We start from the raw sequence: 19709 nt of genomic DNA, 5'->3' as shown, positions 1-19709 counted from the left end.
TATATTGCAGACGGTGGACCGTCTGAAACCGTTGTTGAATAAACATAGATAATCGTACCAGTTGTGACCAGTTCGATGTGCAAGTTTTCACTGGCCCGTTGAGCAACCCTGACTGCTTCCACTATACTTATATATATATATATATATATATATATATATATATATATATATATATATATATATATATATATATATATATATATATATATATAAAAGATACCAAATTCCACACAGAAAAATATAGTAAGTTAGGGAAGTTACATTGAGAAACGTAACGAAATTATTCGACGTTTCGTCCAGGGACTGGTCATTGCCAATAATGATCATACAGTGCATGGAAGCGTCTTCTTATAGCATTGGACATCGCGCACAGATGGCTTAAAAAGAAAAGTAATAAAGAAAACAGGAAGGGGGAGAGCGTAACACAGCACAGACAACTTCCCCGTGTTAGGGAAGAAAGGCGCCACGTCGCATACGCACGAACTTACTGCACACACACGAGGTTTGAGAGGGAGGCCGCGCTGGCGGGCACGCGGTTACTTCGAAAAAAAAGAGAGGAAAGCACTAACAAATAAAGAAAAAAACGGTGTTGGGGCTTAACAAAAGAAGGGAAGTGTCCGCCAATTGTGCGCGTCTGTACTCCTCTGGCCGCGTGTGTGTGGCCCCGTGCGACTCCAAAAGGTGGCCCAAGGAGGCGGCACAGGTTGTGACTGCCTACATAGTGATACGTGAGCCGCTAAAACCAGATGAGGTCCATGTGGTCCTCGTATGAAAACCTCTGAACAAGTCAACAGTAAGTCACAAGTCCGACAACATGGAAATGGCTTGCAATTCACTTTTGAAGTGCCTGAGTGTAACTGCCTGCAGTTTCTAGATATAACTATTGAGTTTTGTGAGAATCAGCTTTTTTTTAGGATTTGCTTCTCGTGCCAGAAATGGGCTCGTGCCGTATGACTCCACCCATTCGAAGTTGATAAAGAGGGGAATCGTTTCACTTTGCCTAAAATCGGCCCTCAGAAAATCGTGCCCTCAAAGGATGCAGTTTAGCTTTCAGAACCAATTGGCCTGGCTGTCTTCAGTCGGATTCCCTGATTCGGCTGTGATGGCAGTCGCCGAAAACCTACTACAAAAAATGAAGACCATGGAGGTTATAGCTGGGGAAGATCCCCCTCGAGAAGAGGTGGTGAGACCTATGGTGGCGCCCGATGTACGCAAGATGGCCCACAATTTAAAGAAGGTCGCAAGCAGGCATGGGGTGCCGCTTGTTTTTTCAGCCCCCAAATGCTATGAAGCCTATGTTCTCGTATCGTAATAATTCGTGAAGAGGAAAAAGGATGCGGCACTAAGCATGGACGACCGTTTATGAAGTGCGTCGAAGGGGCGGTGTATGAAATACCCCTCTCATGCGGTCACTCCTACGTAGGGTAAACGGGGCGCTGCGTGAGTGACCGAATTAGGGAACATGAAAGAAATGTAGTGCAAGAAAAACCGTGAAAACATACCAAAGCATATTAGGTCCTGCCCGTCACGCTCCTGTGAGCCATGTTTTTCAGGGACGCGGATTTTAGCTACCAGTAAAAAGATGAAAGCTCGGGAACTAATTAAGGCTTTTTTTTATCGGAGAGAAAGGAAGAATGTGCGTCAGCGATCCATCCGTATCTTTGAGAGATTTTTAACCACGTAAGAGAAATTTTTAACCAGTTCACTTGCATATCGATCTTAATCTCATTGTGTTCCTTGCGTCTTAGACACGTGTAAAAGTGTGTGTGGTGTGGCCCCGAATAAAGCAGTTGTAAGTGGCGCTTTGTCCGGTATACTTCCTTGCGTCTGTGTATGTTCGTGCCTAGTACCTAAGATGCATTACAGGCATTCAAACGTTTGCAGGAAACTACAAGACAAAATACATGTAACAGTGCCTTCTGAAATTAAGGTGTTGAGCATTCCTAGTTGACAGTGTCTTTTACAAAATAGTACACAAACAATTGAAGAGAAAAGCATCACTACGCCAGCTTTTCGAGCCCTCAGCACGGCTGCAAGCTTTACCTTGAATGTAGCTAGAGGTCAAACAAGGAAATGACGCCTATCTCACATATCTCGGTGGGCACCCGAACCGCGCAGTAAGGGAAGAAAAGTGAAATGAAAGTTGGTTTAAAGATAGGAAATTACGCCTGTCTCACATTTCTCGGTGGACACCCGAACCGCGCCGTATGCGAAGGAATATGAAAGTTCGTTTTAAGAAAAGGAAATGACGCCTGTTTCACTTATCTCGGTGGACACCCGAAACGCGCCGTAAGGGAAGGAAAGTGAATAATAATAATAATTGGTTTTTGGGGAAAAGAAATGCGCCATTTCTTTTCTCCAAAAAACCAATATTTTTTTTCAATTTGGCTTCCTGAAATTATCTCCAGTGTTTGCGCGTCGTTTGGAAACGTATTTGGTTCCATACCTCCACATACAACGGAAAATAATACAGTTGTAAATATCACCGAAGTTGTATCAAATATATACTCCCTTGTGTGAGCACCTTTAATGTCGTTTCGAAGAATGCAAGATGCTTAACAAATAAAATAAAAATGCCTACTACTGTGTGTGTCTCAGTATGGCTATCTATAGAAACCGCCAGTCGCTCGACAACAAACGTGGGCAGGGAGATGCAGCTTTTCGCTTTCGACCAGGGTTAACCAGGGCTAAACCACCAGAAATTTTTAAACCATCATTTACCACCTGCAGCTTTGCATAGTCTGAATCCACATTTGTAAGCACTACATAAATTCTACATTAAAGCCAGACCGCCCATGAGTTAAATCTGTATAACACAAAGTGAAACTCCACCAGAACGAACGCCAGTTTATCAGTTGACCATTTTCAAGAGCCTCATGTCCACCAAGCATGCATCTGGTGCCCTTTGGTTTGATTTCACAACTTCAGAATGGCTACGGTATGGAGGAAGCTTCATTCCACTTCATTAAAACCCATCAATTTTTTGCACCCACATTTAATATCGCATTCTGATATTGTCGCCGACAAACTTAGCGCGCCTCAATAAAGGAGCTTTTAATCGAACGGCCAAGCAGACCCGCAGCACGCACCCGAGCGGAAGCGCCATCTTCATCGCTCCGTCACGAGCCACGCATGGCGGCGTTGGCAGAATGTGAGCAGTATGGCGGTGCCAAGAGGCATCGCCTCGGTGCCATCGTCCAGGAGGGGGGGGGGCAGTATAGAGGCATCGAAAGTGCAAAGGCATGTGCGGCTCCTGCACTAAATGTAAACCCCGGCATGGTCTAACGGGCGTAATGCGGTTTCATGCGCTACACGGGGACGACTTCCGATTTGAGCGGTCGAGAAGAGCAAACAATTCCTTGCGGGAACACTTCATAGTTCACCTCGCCGAGTTGACGTAGCATCTGTTAGGGGCCGAAGTAGCGGCGTAGAAACTTTTCAGAGCTCCCGCGCAAACTTATTGGGCTCGATACCCAGAGGTGCTCGCCAGGCTTTCAAATCACCTCCCTGTGGCGGAGGTTGTAGCTCCAGGCGTCGATTTCCTGCCGGTGTCGAATCCGGTGTCTAGCAAGGTGGCGAGCAGCTTTACGTCACGAACAAATTGGTCAGCGCCCGCGAGAGATGAGAGGGCACAATCCGGGACCAGCATGGCGTCCAGCTTGGTCAGGGCGTCACGGCCATAATACACCAAATGGAACGGAGTGAAGCGCGTTCATTCTTGGAGGGTGGTGTCATAGGCAAACGTGATGTAATGGAGTATTTCTTCCCTGTTGCGATGGTCAGCGTCGACATACATAGAAATATCTACAATGGTCTTGTTCAGCCTCTTGGTAAGTCCATTCGTTTGAGAATGGTAAGCAGTCGTTTTTTTTTATGACTGGTGGCACTGAGACGCAGGACCTCACGTATAAGAGCGCACATAAACGCGGTTCTCTGGTCAGCTAATAGAGAGTTTTAGTTTCACGTACGTAGAGGGTTCATGTACGCAAACGTGAGAAGTCTACGTAGCCTGCACGCAGGTCTTTTGAAACCATTATAGTTACACGTACACGACGCACGCCGCGCTTTATTCCTGGCGCCATCTACTAAGAAACACAGGCACTGGTTGTAGCCTAAATCATCCAAGACAAGTCTTTAAGCCAAGCCATTCGGTCTGTTCTAGTGTTTGGCGGTTCGGCTGTGTTTGGCTGGTTTGGGGCTCTCTCAGTTCGAGATCTCGCGAGACCGTTGCTATGACGACGACCAACGCTACTTCGTCAAGCTTAACAGCTGAAAAATCGTCCTTCTGTCTGAAAAACAAAAGCTATTTGTTGCTTGAAACCTTATGCTAGGGTAAGAATGGGCAAATCGAAGGCGAATGCACCAGTTTAGAACACGATATCGCGTCGAGGGATTAGCGAAGAAGCTGTTATCGCTGTGAAGAGGCGGGCAGGGCGCCGCCATGTTTGTGAACGCTACGTACGCAAGCAACGCAAACACCGCAACGTAAAAATCCGAATCTCACGTACGTACGTGAGACTTGCGCATACCCTTTGCGTTCTGCGCATGCGCACTGGTCACCCGTAAGAGCTCTAGGTACGTGAAGCATCCACGTACGTGAAACTAAAACTCTAATACAACCGCGGGGGCGCCGTGGCGAAGCCAATGTGGTGAACAATGAGCTGTGCAATTTCAGCCTCGGTGCCACGAAGAAGAGTTTTGATCTCACAGTGGTGACTGAGATAGTCAGAGGCAACAACAATATACCGGTTACCCATGGAGGGCACCGAGAATGGGGCTAGGAAGTCCATGCCTACTGGGCCCAAAATAAGTCCATGCCTGAAATGAGATTTTCGGTGTATCAATTGGCTTCAGAAGGCCGGCCGGTTTTGTCGGCGGTATCTTCAGGAGTTGACACTCGCGACAGGTTCTAACGTAGCGTTGGACAACCTCAGAAAGCCGAGGCCAGCTGTACTTGTGGAGGAGGCGTCCCAGTGTTCTGGTAAAACAGAGGTGACCAGACGAAAGGCCGTCGTGGCATGCAGTGAGAACTTCATGACATTCGACAACGTAGAGATACGCAGTGTCCGTTGGGCCTTAGTTTTTCTTGTAGAGGACTTGATCTCGCAAGCATAACGACGAGAGTCCGCGCGAGAAGAGTCGGGGTGGAGACGGAGTGGTTCCTTCGAGGTACTCGATGAGAGGCAGCAGTTCGCGGTTGGTCCTGCGGTGTTGGGCAAGGGTGGATGTGGTGACCGCGACGAGGAAAGCACAATTATCTTCAGAGTAATCTGGTGGGCACGGAAGAGGACCTCGGGACAGACAGTCAGGATCCTTATGTTTCTGACCTCACTTGTACACGATTGTGAAGTCTTACTCTCGCAACCGAAGGCTCCACCGTGCAAGCCGCCCCTGTGGATCTTTCAGGTTCGCAAGCCAACACAAGGAGTGACGATCACTCACGACTCAAAGCGGGTGGCCGTACAGGTAGGGACGAAATTTAGCGACTACCCACACAATAGCCAGACACTCTTCAGGGGCGGAATAATTCACTTCGGAACGAGACAAAGTGCGACTTGCGTATGCGATCACGCGTTCTACACCGTCTTGCACAATCACCGCACCGAGGCCAACATTGCTGGCACCTGTGTGTAGTTCCGTGTCGGCTTCCTCGTCGAAGTGGCCAAGGTATAGGCGTACATTGGAGGGGGCCTTCAGTTCTGTGAAGGCTTTTTTCTGATCGTCATATTAGGCCGATGTAAGAGTACGCGTGCGTAGTAGTGCGTTCTGAAGAGAAGCTAGAGCGCATTAAAAAAATGTTGCAAGATTCGTCACCAAAGTCTTCCACCACAGTATTAGAGGTTCACAAATCAAGCAAAGTCTAAGGGTGGAAGGCGCTGTCTGCAGGCAGAAAGATAAGCAGGATAAAGTTACTGCAGAACGTTAAGAGCAGTTAAAAAGAATCGACAAAAATATGCAGGGTGTTTCACCTAAGGCGTTATGGACTATATAAAAAGAAGCTTTCTGAGTTAGACTAGCGCTTTTTTCGGCATAGCGTGCAGTCTCAGGCGCATAACGCATCAGAATAGAGCTAAGGCGCGCGAACAGCACGCTGGTTAACTAATACTGAACAGTCAAAATTTTAACTATTACTGATAGGCTCCTTAATTATTGAGAGGCATGTAGCTCACGATAAGTAACATTCATATCAGTTTTTATAATTACGAAAACACGGTTACCCTTGGGAGTGTGGCCCAACAAAATTTCGCTATTTCGACGAGTTACGTGCACTGGAGAGGTTGCTTTGCGTGCAAGCTTTTTGAAAGCACATGCACTTTGGCGCGATGTAGCCATAATTTTTTGGGACACAGCGCCGAGGGTAACCGCGTTTTCGAAATTCTAAAAACCGATATGGATATTACTTTCGGTGGGCTACACGGCTCCCTATAATTAATTAGTCAAACTGTAATATTTAAAAGTTAATTAATGAATATTAGTTATCCCGTTAGCTAGTTACATCGTCTTAGATGCATTCTGATGCGCTACATCACTCGCACTGCTATGCCGAAAAAATCACTCCTCTGATAGAAAAAGCCTGTTTTTAAATGTTATCTAAAATCTTAGGTGAAACATGCTGTATATTTAATACAACCACATTATCAACGCATGAGACGAGACAACACCAAAAATAAGGTCACAACAAAGTCGCAAAAATGTGTTTAATTTTCTATATTTACTTAATACCTGGATCGCCTATAAACGAATACAACTTAAGTCTGCAGTGAAGCTCCGTCCACATTTAAGTCCGGTGCACAGAATCCCTCCACGACAAAAATGTAGTCTAGGACTTCTTGTTGGGCTAGTTGGTGCATTGCTCTGAAGAACCAGATTGAGCATTCAAAAGAGACAAACGCAGGAAAAGGCCAAGAAGACGGAAAGAGCGCAAACTATCAATTGAGTTTATTTGTGTAAAAGTGCCTTATATATGCAGAATCTTAATAGCATATTTTCAGCCGCCATTGACCGCTCCCCAAATGAGGAGTTTGCTAATATTGGGGTACTGACGTGTTTTAGATATGTTGACGATTTTTTTGTTGTTTTATCCAAACAAATAACATTGACCCACACTGATTTAGTGAGTAGAATTTTAACTGTCTTTAGACAGTATGGGCGAGGCTTGACCTTTACGCATGATATTCCTTCTAATGGGTCGTTGCAGTTTTTAGATCTTAACCTGAACTTCGGCTTACAACATGCCTGCTGGCACTACGCTAACGAGCAAAGAAATAGCTACTGTCGTATGATTCCGCGCATTCGAAAGTAGTCAAGAAAGCAATTGCAAGCTACTACCTGGAATCTGTTCTTACCAAGTCATGCCAGCATGCAATGAATATAAGCTTTAATAATCATATTGGTTGCTTTCAGCCGGCTTTCCCTGCGACATCATAAAAGCTGTGGCCGAGAATCTTCTTAGGAGGATAAAAATAAGAAATCAAGGTAACGCGAATGAGTCGCTGCCAAAAAAGAAGATCGTGGTGGTTGCAAATATACACAAAGTGGCGCACAATGTAAAAAAGTGGCCAAGAGGCACGGTGTCCCTGTCGTATTTCCTGCCCCCCAGAAACTCGCAGGCTTGTGGCCGAGAATCGGTAACCAAAGAGCTAGAGGCAGTGGATGCGGCATAAAACATGCTGAAACGTTTGTCAAATGTGCCACGGGCGTGGTTTATGAAATCCCGCTTAAGTGTGGAGGCACCTACGTGGGACAAACAAGCCGTTGCGTGAATTAATGTGCAGGGGAACATGTCCGATCAATTCGATATAAGGAAGGAGCGAATCTGCCCGCTCATTGCCTTGCCTGCAGTGCATACGAGCCACTGCTTAAGAAGATAAAAATTCTAGGAAAAAGTAAAAACAAAACAGCGCGTGAGCTTTTGGAGGTCTACCACATAAAATAAAACGGACGGTGATAAATGTATAAGCGACACTTCAGTCAAGTTGTACAAGAAGGAGAAGAATTTTCTGCGCGCCTGTTGTTGATGAGGAGATGACCGGTTTCACCCCCTCTCTCATTCCCCTTGTCGTTTTGCTGTGGTTCTGCATATATAAGGCACCTTCGCACAAAAAAACTCAGTTGATAGTTTGTGCTCTTTCCGTCTCCTTGGCCTTTCCCTTTGTTTGTCTCTTTTGAATGCGCAACGTGGTTCTTCAAAAAAAAATGTAGTCCCTTGTTAAAACTTATTTTGTCACCTAAACAAGAAGCTTGTCACGAGAAAAAAGTTATAAGCTCTAGATTTTTTATACCTTGCTTGTTTAATAAAGTCAAACATTAAAAGGTGATTTCATTTACGTTTGTGACCATGGCTAGCGGAGTAATACAGTATGCCGCGGACCGTGGCCTAGTACTAACAACTGCTGTTTTTTTTGTAAGTTGCATCCTACAATAGGCGGCGTTACAGCCGAAGGGAATGACTAAAAAACACTTATATGATGAACATATTATATCAATGACTACGGCCTTCTAAACGTCTCTATATCACTTCTGCTTAAAGCTTAGATCGACGGAAGGAACGAAAAATGTTCAACTACATTAAAGGACCTTTGATGCCATCAACGCGTAGCGTGCACGGTTTTAGGAGAACTTTTGCAAGTCTTGCAAAACAACAATGATAAATCTCAGGAACAAATACATCGCAGAAATAAATATTAGGTCGGATCATAAAGAGTGGTTTATAGTAAGCCTGAAATGTCTCCTAAGCAGGAAAAATCGCCTCTATCGATCAGGAAATACATCTAACTGCTCTGCTTCATGGGGCAGATTTTATCAGTTGCGCAAAACATATATTGAAAGCCTAGCTTCTGCAAAGAATAAATTCTTTTCCAACCATCTACATTCAATCCTACAATAGAACCCCAACAAATTCTGGCGCATCCTATCTCCTAAGTCTCAGCTGAACCAAATAGCCCTTATGAGAACTAATGGTGAATCAGACAAACCAGAACAGTGTGCCATCGTTTTCAATCGCTAAATCACTTAGGTGTTTTCCCCTGAAACAACCCTACAGCCATGTCTTCAGAATTCTCACCAGTTACGATGCCTGAAAGTTGATGCCAGCGTTATCAGTAACCTTATCTCTTCTCTAAAATTGTCTTCGTCAGCAGGCTGTGAACAAATCAATAGTAAAGAAAACAAGAACTCATTTGCGACCTTGGCCTAGATAGTAAAATTAATGTTCAACCATTCTTTACAATAGTCTTAGATGCCGGTTGACTGGAAAATTGCCCAAATAATTCCAGTCTTTAAAGCCGGTGACAGATAATCAGCCTCTAGTTAGCGTCTCATTTCTATAGCAACTGTCCCATCAACACTTCTCGAACACATATCCATGAACATAATGATCATTTTCAATCTAACAACTTTTATCCAGAACTGCATGGTTTTAGAAAACGCCTCACATGTGAAACCGAGCTTGCCGAGTTCATACACGAGTTGCTCGTATCCATGGACGATAACCTGGAAATAGTTGCTTTATTCCTCGAATACTACAAAGTATTTGATCGGGTCCCACACAATCATTTACTTCAAAGGCTTTTATCACTAGGAATTGTCATTAACCTAATCCGTTGGATCGAAAATTTTCTTTCAGGACGCAAGCAGTTCCCTTCTACAAATGATAGCCACTCACCTCCCTCTGTCAAATGTAACATCGGGAGTCCCTCAGGGCGCTGGAATATCCCTACTACTATTCCTAATTAACATTAGTGACCTCTCTTGCAATGTACAGCCTTTGTTCGTAAATTTCCGAGGGTGAGTCAATTAAAAAATGCGTTTAACATTGAAATTATTTGCGCAACACCCCTTTGGAATAGTCTCCCTTACAGTCTATACAGCTTCCAACGCTTCTTGAGGTCTTGGAAACAGTTGGAAAACGCTTCTTTTGGCAGAGCTGTCAGCTCCTTCGTCATGGCGTCTTGAACGGCCTACACGATCCCCATCCAGCGACCTTTTAGGGCCCTCTTCAGACGAGGAAACAGGAAAACATCGCATGGGTAGAGGTCAGGCGAGTATGGCGGATGGGGGAAGTACAGTAATGCTGTGCTTGGCGAAACATTTTGTCGCACTGAGAGCAGTGTGCGGCCTTGCGTTATCATGGAGAAGCCTCCATTGTCCAGATGCCCATAAGTCAGGGCGACGGCGCTGCAGTGCGTGACGCATGAGTTGGAGCACGCGGCTATAAAAATCTTGATTCACAGTCTGCCCTTGTGGGACGAACTCGTTGTGTACGACACCTCTGGCACCGAAAAAAACTATTAGCATCGTCTTTGCTTTGGTCTTCTGTCGCCGCACCTTTCTCGACGCCGGAGAGCTTGTGGAGCGTCATTCGGCGCTTTGCCTCTTTGTTTGAGGGTCGTATTGAAAACACCACATTTCGTCTTCAGCAATGATGCTGTCAACGAATGCAGCATTCTTCTCTGCCTCGGAGAACAAATCAGCACTCACTGATGCCCGCGTGCCCTTCTGGTCCTGTGTGAGGAAGTGCGGCACAATTCTGGCATTCACCTTTCGTTTCCGCGACTGGTCACGCAAAATTTGGTGGCATGTTGTCTTACTTATGTCGAGAGCATTTGATAGCATACGGACTTTAGTGGTGCGGTCTTGCTCTACGATTTCCCTAATCCGAGCCACGTTGTTTTCATTCCGTGAGGCTGAAGTGCGCCCCTGCCTTGTGTCGTCTTCCACCGACGTTCTCCCCGAATCGAACTCCTTGTGCCAATCGTAAACTCGCGGTCGCAATAATGTCTCGTTGCCGTAAGCGTCACGAAGGAGCTCAAACGTCTGTGTGGCTGTCTTGCCAAGCTTCACACAGAATTTTATGTTTACACGCTGTTCGAGGCGGGCGTCCATATCACCACATTCACTTGCAGTAAAACGCACAGACGACTAGTGACAACGCATTTTTCTACATGTAGTGCCATCTAGGGGCTGCCGGAGCAATAAACATAAATAGCTCAGGTTAGCCCGAAAAAACGGCGCTACGCGTAAGCACCAACATTTGTTTTGGGGAATCATTTCTAGAGAAGAAAATAAATCAGTCTTGAAACTTTACGGACAAAGATTGTACAATCGGAATTGCGGCTTTGTTCGGATGATTTCGTCGTATACAGAGCATTTGTGTGAGGAACTATTCATCTTTGCTTCAGTCAGATCTTGGCACAGTCGCCTTTTTGTGTGTGAAATTCCTCCTCCCCTTAAACAATAGTGTCGCGAATTCGTAGCGCGTCCCGACTTTCCAAATGTCAATGCTATCGCGTGCAGTTTGTAACAAGACAACAAACAGCTAAAAGAAATCAAAACAAAGCCGTGTTTACAATTTAAAGGGAAAGAGGCAATAAGAAAAGAAAACAGTAAGAAATACACACATTCTACACGCGTACACACTACAGAATAAAGGAAAGAGTTGACCAGAACTTGAGCATTCCAGGTGCCCTGTAGAAACGGCGGACGCGGGTAGAAAAAGTGCTACGCGTCGCTGGCGTTGCGTCGAAGGAAGCGGCGGAAAGGATCCAGGTGGTAGTAGGAGCGGAGAGGACTGCAGGAAGACGCCGGCGGACTCCCGTCAGCCGCCCCAAGAACTTGGCAGCCGCAGGAGAAGCGTTGCTAGGACCCGTCGACGGCATCCCGAAAGGCCGTAAGCTTAATACAGGCTGTCCAAGGGAGCTTCTCGGCGGCACGGACCCTCAATCCATCGGATGCCACCTCCAAACTTGAAAGGGACGCAGGAGGCTAGCGTCGGGCATCCAAGCAAGCTCCCCCGGCAGCGCGGACCCAACGTCCGACGGCTGCCACCTCCACGCTTGGCTCACCCGTCTGCTGCTGCCAGGAAGAAAGAAAGGAAAGTGCACAGGCCTGCACACTGGCTCGAGACGAGCCACAATCGCTACCACGTGCAGATAGAAGGAGAGCTGAAAGATGGGAGAGAAAGACAGGATAGTAAAGACGCGCTAAAGACAAGGCCGATCCCGGAGGTAGTGCAATACCGGGCCAACCGGTGGCGGGAGTGAAGCATCCTTCAAACTCTCCGCCACATTTCCAAAAATAAGTCTAACTTGAACCCGTAACAGATACTCTACGGGGTCCGGACATTCGCTGCGCTCTCTGGCTCACCATCCGATCTCCGCTGCGCTGTCTCCCTTCACGCCCAAGTTTTCTGACACGTCAGCTCTCCGCTCCACATGGTTGTCACGCTCGTCGTCGCCGTCGCCTCGCACACACTATTCGCACGCGCACATGCGCAACGCTGGGCTGGCACGCGCAGCGCTCCACTGTCGACGCACCACTGTCGGCGGAACGCACTCAAAAAATCCCCCGACGATTTCGTGTGCACATCACAATTAGGCAATGCAAATCCATGTCGTTCACCAGAAAGCGCACTGCGATTCAGCATCAATATAGTATTGGCTCATTTTTGTTGACCCCGCCTTATCATACAGATATATTGGCCTCCATCTAGCACCATCGCTATCATCGGTCACGTTCGTTCAAAGCAACTGCGCTGAATCCTCACGCACACTCCGATACCTGCGCAGTAAATTGAAGGCCCCATCCCCTGGCATGAAAAAACTAGCATATATACATTTCTTCGCCAAAAACTAAAATATGCATATTCCATCTGCAACCCATCACAAGCGTATCTCGCCGCTGACATTGAAGCGGCAGAGAATCGCGCCATCCGATTTATAACATCTTGCTTTTCGAGGGAAAGCCAGTATCGCCGCGCTGAAACAGTCCCTTGGCATCCCATCATTAAAGTCACGCTGCGTCATATCTCGCCTCTGTCTTCATTTCTATTATCACCCACGCACGAGACACGAAAAGCTACAACCTCCGCAGAGGACCTCTAGCCGCCTAAGCCATGATCATAGCTTTGCACACATTGCACGCATCAACGCGACAAAGAACGAAAGACCAAAGCAAAATTCATATAACAATTTTAAAATATGCAGAAATGCATGAAAAAAAGGTAAGAAAGAAAAAGTACAAGTGGAACCACAAACAGTCATAACCGCAAAAACACTTCACACATATGTCTTGCGGAACAAGTGAGCACATCGATATTACACCTGGAAAGATCATTCAGTAAACTGGGCAGCCGGTGGCATAACACTTGCGAACCATAGTACGTAGGTGAGGAACACGCCATGTCTCGAGAGCGCGATTTTTTTTAGGTGCTGCGCTTTTTGTGAGATCAATGAGAGAGCAGCAATCTTAAGGCAGGCAATTTTAGGACTCTAAGCGCTCTCTAAAGAGGAGCGGATATAAAGTCGTGAAGCTTATGGCATATCAAACGAAGAACATTCTTCTGAAAAACGAAGCAGATTATGAATCTATGTGTTTGATGTTGTCTACCATACGGGATAGCAGTAATTAAGGTGACTGAGAAAAAGTACAATTTAAATGAGTAGTTTTACGGATTGAGGCAGGTACCTGAGGAAATGTACAACACCGAGCACCTATGACAGTTTGCCAGCGAGAAAATTTATATGGGAGCGCCAGGATATATTTATATCTAGGTCCACGTCCAAGCATTTGATTGATCGCACAACTTCAATTGTACATGTGTATAGCACTATATCTACAGGTAACGTGGCATCTATATATTTTTTGAACGAAAGAGTAAGGCTTTGGTTTTTCGGTGTTGATAATTAGAATGTTTTCGAGAGACCACTGACGTAATTTTAGAAAGCACGCTACTTTCACGTAGGACTAAATCATTTGGGATTTGGAAGAAAAGAGAAGTGTGGTGTCATCAGCGTACATAATGTATATGGTGCCGGGATCAATGTTAATAACATATTTCACGAAAAAGAGAAGGATCGAAATGTGACCAGAAAGGGGCAGGGACGTTAACTATACTCCGTCTCACAAGATGTTTGCAGCACTACGAAAGGTACAGCTCTCTCGTCCAATCAGGATGGCGCGCACTACATTAGTGTGTTCCTATGCGCCTGTGGCTCGATCCACCTGATGTCCAGGTGGCTTCTTTCTACCTCTATTTATAGTAGCACCGAGCCACAGGTGTTCCACCGCGCAGCGCCGCGCCTTTCCTCAAAATCCAACTTTCAATTTTCAGTTTTCTCTCGCTTCTTTCCCTCCTTTATCTCTTCCTTTACGATGCGGTTCGGGTGTCCACCGAGATATTGTCTTTCTTCTTTCCCTCCCTCCTTTATCTCTTCCTTTACTGCGCGGTTCGGGTGTCCACCGATATATGTGAGACAACCAGGGTACTGTTCTCATCAGTTCCTCTGTTGTCGCGTCGCAGTAAATTTCAGTAATCGTGTCATGTGCATATAAATTTATTTACTCCAGCGTGCCGAGGCAGCCGAGTGTCGATGGTGGCGAAATGCAAAACAAGCCCATGTGCTGCGCGAGAGGCAACGCACGTTAAACGGGTTCGATCATCTCATCGTCCTCATAACAACTGAATTCAGCACTGCTGGTTGTGTCGTCCTCCAGGTTGACAACAATGGCCGGTCCCTGGTCAACAACATCGTCGATGATGTGGTCCAGTTTTCTCATCACATCTTCCTCACTGATAATATGCTGCACGTAATTCTTCCATTTCTCAACAGTCACTTGCGTGATGCCTTGCCAAACCAGAGGCTCGACGTCTTGGAGCTTAAACGTCTTGTTTTGGCTGGCCACGAAACCCTTGACGTCGCTCCAGACAAGCTCTATCGGGTTCAGTTGGCAGTGGTACGGTGGCAGGCGCACAACGAGATGGCCAGCAGCTTTAGCAATGCAGTCGACACGGTATTGCTCCCCACCTGTGTTCACATTGCTGACAAGCTGCATGAGCTCGGCCTTCACCATGCCGCTGCTCCAGGTGACACCTTTTCCGGACAGCCAAGCCTGTATGTCCTTTTTGAGGCTACTCATCCGCGGCACTTTATCCTGCTTCACAGAATGATATGGCGCGTTGTCCATCACTATAACGCTGCCGGGTGGTAGTAGTGGGAGAAGTCTCCTGGAGAACGAGTTATCGTAGTGTTCCCCGTTCATTTCCTCGTGGTAATCGCCCGAGTTTTTCTTCGCTCGGAAAACTTCCGCTGCGCCTTCGACAAAACCTTGCTCACTACCGCAATGCGTCACAATAAGCCTGCCACCTTTGCCACTGGGGTTTTGTAGACCAGTCGACAGTCCGGATCGATGCGCTTGGTGTGCAGATTGGATGGTGCAGTCAGTCCACACTCGACTTCGCGTGTGGCCGGCGTTAACCCACGTTTCGTCGGTGAAGAAAATAGGCCTACCCTGGCGTCGCAGCTCCGCTATCTGGCGCAGGTACCGGCGGCGACACTACACAATGTGCGTCGCTTCGATTAACATCGCATTCCGAGAGCGCTTCTTATATCGGAAGCCAAGTTTCTTCAACATCCTCTGCATTGTCGCTGCGGACACGGTCGGTAGCGTTTCGTCCTCTTCGAAATGCGCAACCACCTTCGCGATAGTTGGAATTTCCCCTCTCTGGAAAAAGGTGTGTACCACCCTTCGCAACACGCTCAGGTCAAAATCGTCCAGCTTCTTCGTCCGCTCGCGGCCTCTTCCGCCAGCACGCTTCTTCGTTGACAACACTCGGCCCGCGTTCAACGTCTCCGTTGTCCACTTGTAAAGCGTTCGCTCGCTCACCTGCGTGAGTTTTGCCGTCCTCTTGATGAGCGCATTTGTACTCCAACTGCCCCCGCACTCGACGCGAAGCGCTTCAAGAACATTTAAAGCCACCTGCTTCGCCTGCTTGGGGAAACAGCGCACTGTCGGTGTAGAGCACACAGGAGACACAACAGACTCGTCCGACGCCATGTTGGAAAGTGGCGACGCATCACTACCTCGCAGCAGGCCTCCGCAGAGCTGTGTCCGTACGGGCTTTGTCTGGTAATTTCACCAGTGATTGAAACACTCCCTACCATTTAAATATACCTGTCCAAATCATGTTTTTAGTTGCAATGCTTATTGTTTTGATTAATAGTCATACACTCCTCAAATATTCGAGGGACTATTTTCTGCGTTTCTGCAGCCCTGATTGGACGACAGAGCTCTACCTTCCGTAGTGCTGCAAACATCTTGTGAGACGAAGTATAGGCGGCGCCCAGTACATAACTCCACACGTAAGAAGAATAACGGAGAGAGGGGGGAAAAGGGAGAGAGGAAAGAGAGATCACATTTTAACATGTTAAACAAAAGAGGGCCCAAGATGCATCTTTGCGGGACACCTACATGAAGAGGGTGGACATTAGATGATAAGTCATTTATATGCACAAATTGCTTTCTGTGACTAAAGTATGATTCAAGTAAGTCGTGGACCGTATCTATAAAAATATAATAAGGCAGTTTACGAAATCAACAGTTTATGATCAATGGAATCGAAGACTTTGGACTAGTCGACGGAAACACGCAAGGTTAATAAACCGGCCTGAGAGTTTTCTAGAATTTGTTCTTTCTTCCTAAGGAGTGCCAGTTAAGTCGACATGCATTTGTGAAAGGAATGCGGATGCAGAGTTAATAACATATGCTTGTCAAAAAAGTGAGCTAAAATACAAAATAGTACCTTCTCAAGTCCTTTGGAGAAAATCTGGGGTATGGAGCTAGGTCGATAGTTAGAAATTCGTGTTTTCTGTCCTTTTTTTGAAGAGAACAAGGAGCCTTTCCACCTGCATTCTTTCCGGAAACTGGCCTTGTGAGAGATATATATTGTAAAGATGAGCAAGAACAGGCGAAATAATGTCAAGCACATACTTGAAGGGACCCATCTGCACGTCATCAGCATCACAGCAACTACTGCTACTTTGTTCCATAGGAAAAGCAGGGTATTTCAAGTTCATTTATAGGGTTGAAAAATATCGGATATATTTTTGAATTACAACTGATTCGATAATTGATAGCGCTATTCTTTTCCCCTTTGTGTTTGTAAATAACGCCTACGATAATGCCCAACGGTGCTGTAGCTATTCATAATAAAGAAATAAAAAATTCGGAAGGCACACTTAAGCCTCCTTACGCGTGGGAATGCGAATGCATTACTGTGCCTGCGTGCATTGATACCTCGACCTCCCCCCCCCCCCTCCCACACACACACACGCGCGCGCGCTTATGATACCACTCGGAACGCTGTAGGACAAAAGGTTGCATCACAATATTGATAAGAAAATTGCTTTTTGAGGAAAGGGAATGGCGTAGTAACTGTCTCACTCTAGGTAGACACCTTAACTGCGCCTTAAAGGGTCCATGACATGGTCGTTCTTCATATTGCAGTTATCTGCTTCACTAACTAATGCAAGAGCTTATGATTCAATTTCCGAAATTTGGCTGCCCTGGACGCGCTGTATTTTCCGAAAAAAACGACCGAAATTGAGACCGGGGGCCCTATTCTCGACATTTCGCCATTTTGTTGAAATTGTGACGTAGGCGTGACGTAATCATGAAGGCGGTGCCAGGTTACGTACCCACAGAATCTGATTACGTGAACAGAAAAAAAAAGTAAAAACTGATCTAGAAATAAATACCGTCGTCTGCTACTAATTGCGCCAAGTACGGAACAAGACGCCGCTTCGGGAGCTTGCGCTGAGCCTCTGCGTTGCAATCTTCGGTGCATACGCGTCGAGGGGCAGTGCGAAGGAGTGAATTATGTTGCGGCATCTTGAGTATCATGTCGGATGTCCGGCAGCAGCTAAGGGCAGACCGACTTAGGCTACTCAGTGCGAAAGACTCGCACGTCGGTTGTCAAAGGATTCATCGAGTTCGATGCGGCGGTGCGAGCGAGGGCGCAGCCTAGACGACTTTTCAGTCGAGGTGAACTGATGGCGTACCCGCGAGTCACTAGCGGCGCCACACGCGTGCATACTGTTGCCCAGAGAAGCTGGCGAACATCAGGAACGGGGCAAGGGTATTCGTAATGGCGTACGTGCCGAATTAGAGCGGAAAGTGAAAGCTTTGGCCGGCATGATGCCTTTGTGGCATTGCTCCTTATAACGATCGACGACAGCTTCGCACATTTGCTTACCAGCCACAGTTGAATGCAGTAACTGAGACTAAGGCAGCTTTCTGGGGGAAAAGTCATCTCGTCCGGGCCAGGAAAGGAACCAACGGGAGCTATATTTTTAGAGTGGTGCCGCCACTGCTGAAAAGGCGCCCGAAACGGCGCCTAAATACGCGCAGGCCAGCAGTCCCTGTCTGAGGACAACGCTCGCATACTTAGCGTTGTAAACTCTGCGGAAACCCACTGTTTCCTAGGCGCCGCGTCAGCTACCGTCAGGTCAGCAAAGGTGCTAAAGCTTTTAATCGCTACGTATCGGCTTTAACAGAGAGCGGGGTGCAGCGGAGTTGTATCTGTGTGCGCTTGGAAGGCCTCCCAGATGTGTTTAGTGCTGAAATGCATGCTTGGCAAGGCAAGCCGATGTGCACATTTTAGGCAACGCGTTGCACCAGACTCTGTTGTTAGTCATGTTAGCATGCACCCGCGCACGAAACGAAACTGCAAAGCGCGGAATATCGGAGTAAATCTCGTCAAGGAGAACATACCGAGTGCGCATCCCTTATTATCAACTTAAATGTGCAAAGCCGGCGAAAAAAGATTCTTTTCTGGCATTAATAACAAACAACATAAAACAAAGCGAAAACTCCCCCCCCCCCCCCACACGCACACACACAACATAATTTGAATAGAGCGTATCCTCACAAAATTCAGTGATGTACTCATATTTTGCTTCGCAAGCCTGCACGCATGCACTTTTGTGATGTAAGTGGCACATATATTACTTCATAAAAATACAAATGCCGTCAGCAATTTTGCTTGTTTTTCCCTTCCTAGAAAGGCATAAATTTTTTCTACTTGTTCAAGTGAATGCGTAACACTCACGACCACCACACAGAAGCAGCTACACTATATGTGCGATGCAAGTAAGCACAACATTCTGTGAGGTGGGGCAAAATTATTTTCTTGAGCACTTACAGGCCGCCTCACCTCCCTTGCTGTCCACACAAGCAACACGAGTCAGGCAGCGTCTTGAAGTTTCTTCGTTGTAGATTAACAGTTATGCACCTACCATGAAATCAAGCAGCTCCTTTAGATGCCTGATCAAGTACAGTACAGCAAGCTTCCAAGTAAGAGAGAAAGCTATATGCCAGAAAAGGTGGAGAGGTCGGATAAGGAAAAGTTCCTTCACCTGTTATTCCACAAAGGGGCAGGGGAGGAACATAGAGCTAGAGGGTAAATATCGGTGACGACACCATATTACAGTAAGACACATGCAATGTGCAAGATACTTGCTTTGTTTTATGGGGTTTATGATCCCAAAGCGACTCAAGCTATGAGAGATGCTGTAGTAGAGAGCTCTCGATAATTTCGATCCCCTCTGGTTCTTTGCCGTGAACTGGCATCACACAGTACACAGGCCTCTACCGCTGCGGCCGGGATTGAACCTGCATCTTTCGGGTCAGCAGCCAACCACCATAACCACTGAGCCACCGCGGCAGGTTTATTTGTGTGATGCAAGAAACTTAATTTAATGTTCATGTATGCACACTCATTGCCTAGTACACGTCACACAAAGCCCGAACATGTGTTTTGGGTCCAAGCATTCCAGTTGGTCTTGCACGCAGTATTTAAAGAGACAACTAAGTGGCACCATGAGCCAAAGAGCTGAAGGAGAACAAAAACATGACAGTAAACTTAGGAGCAC

The 19709-nt window shown here is 46.6% G+C and overlaps 1 pseudogene; it reads right to left on the bottom strand.

The window, feature by feature from the left end:
• Positions 1-11983: 11983 nt before the first annotated feature.
• LOC144130703 (U2 spliceosomal RNA) lies at positions 11984-12123 on the bottom strand (annotated as a pseudogene).
• Between the last annotated feature and the right edge of the window lie 7586 nt (positions 12124-19709).

This window comes from Amblyomma americanum, chromosome 4 (genome assembly GCF_052857255.1).
Source record: "Amblyomma americanum isolate KBUSLIRL-KWMA chromosome 4, ASM5285725v1, whole genome shotgun sequence".
Classification (NCBI taxonomy): Eukaryota; Metazoa; Arthropoda; class Arachnida; order Ixodida; family Ixodidae; genus Amblyomma; species Amblyomma americanum.
The sequence above is the reverse complement of the archived record's forward strand: the minus strand, read 5'-3'. Positions and strand labels throughout refer to the sequence as shown.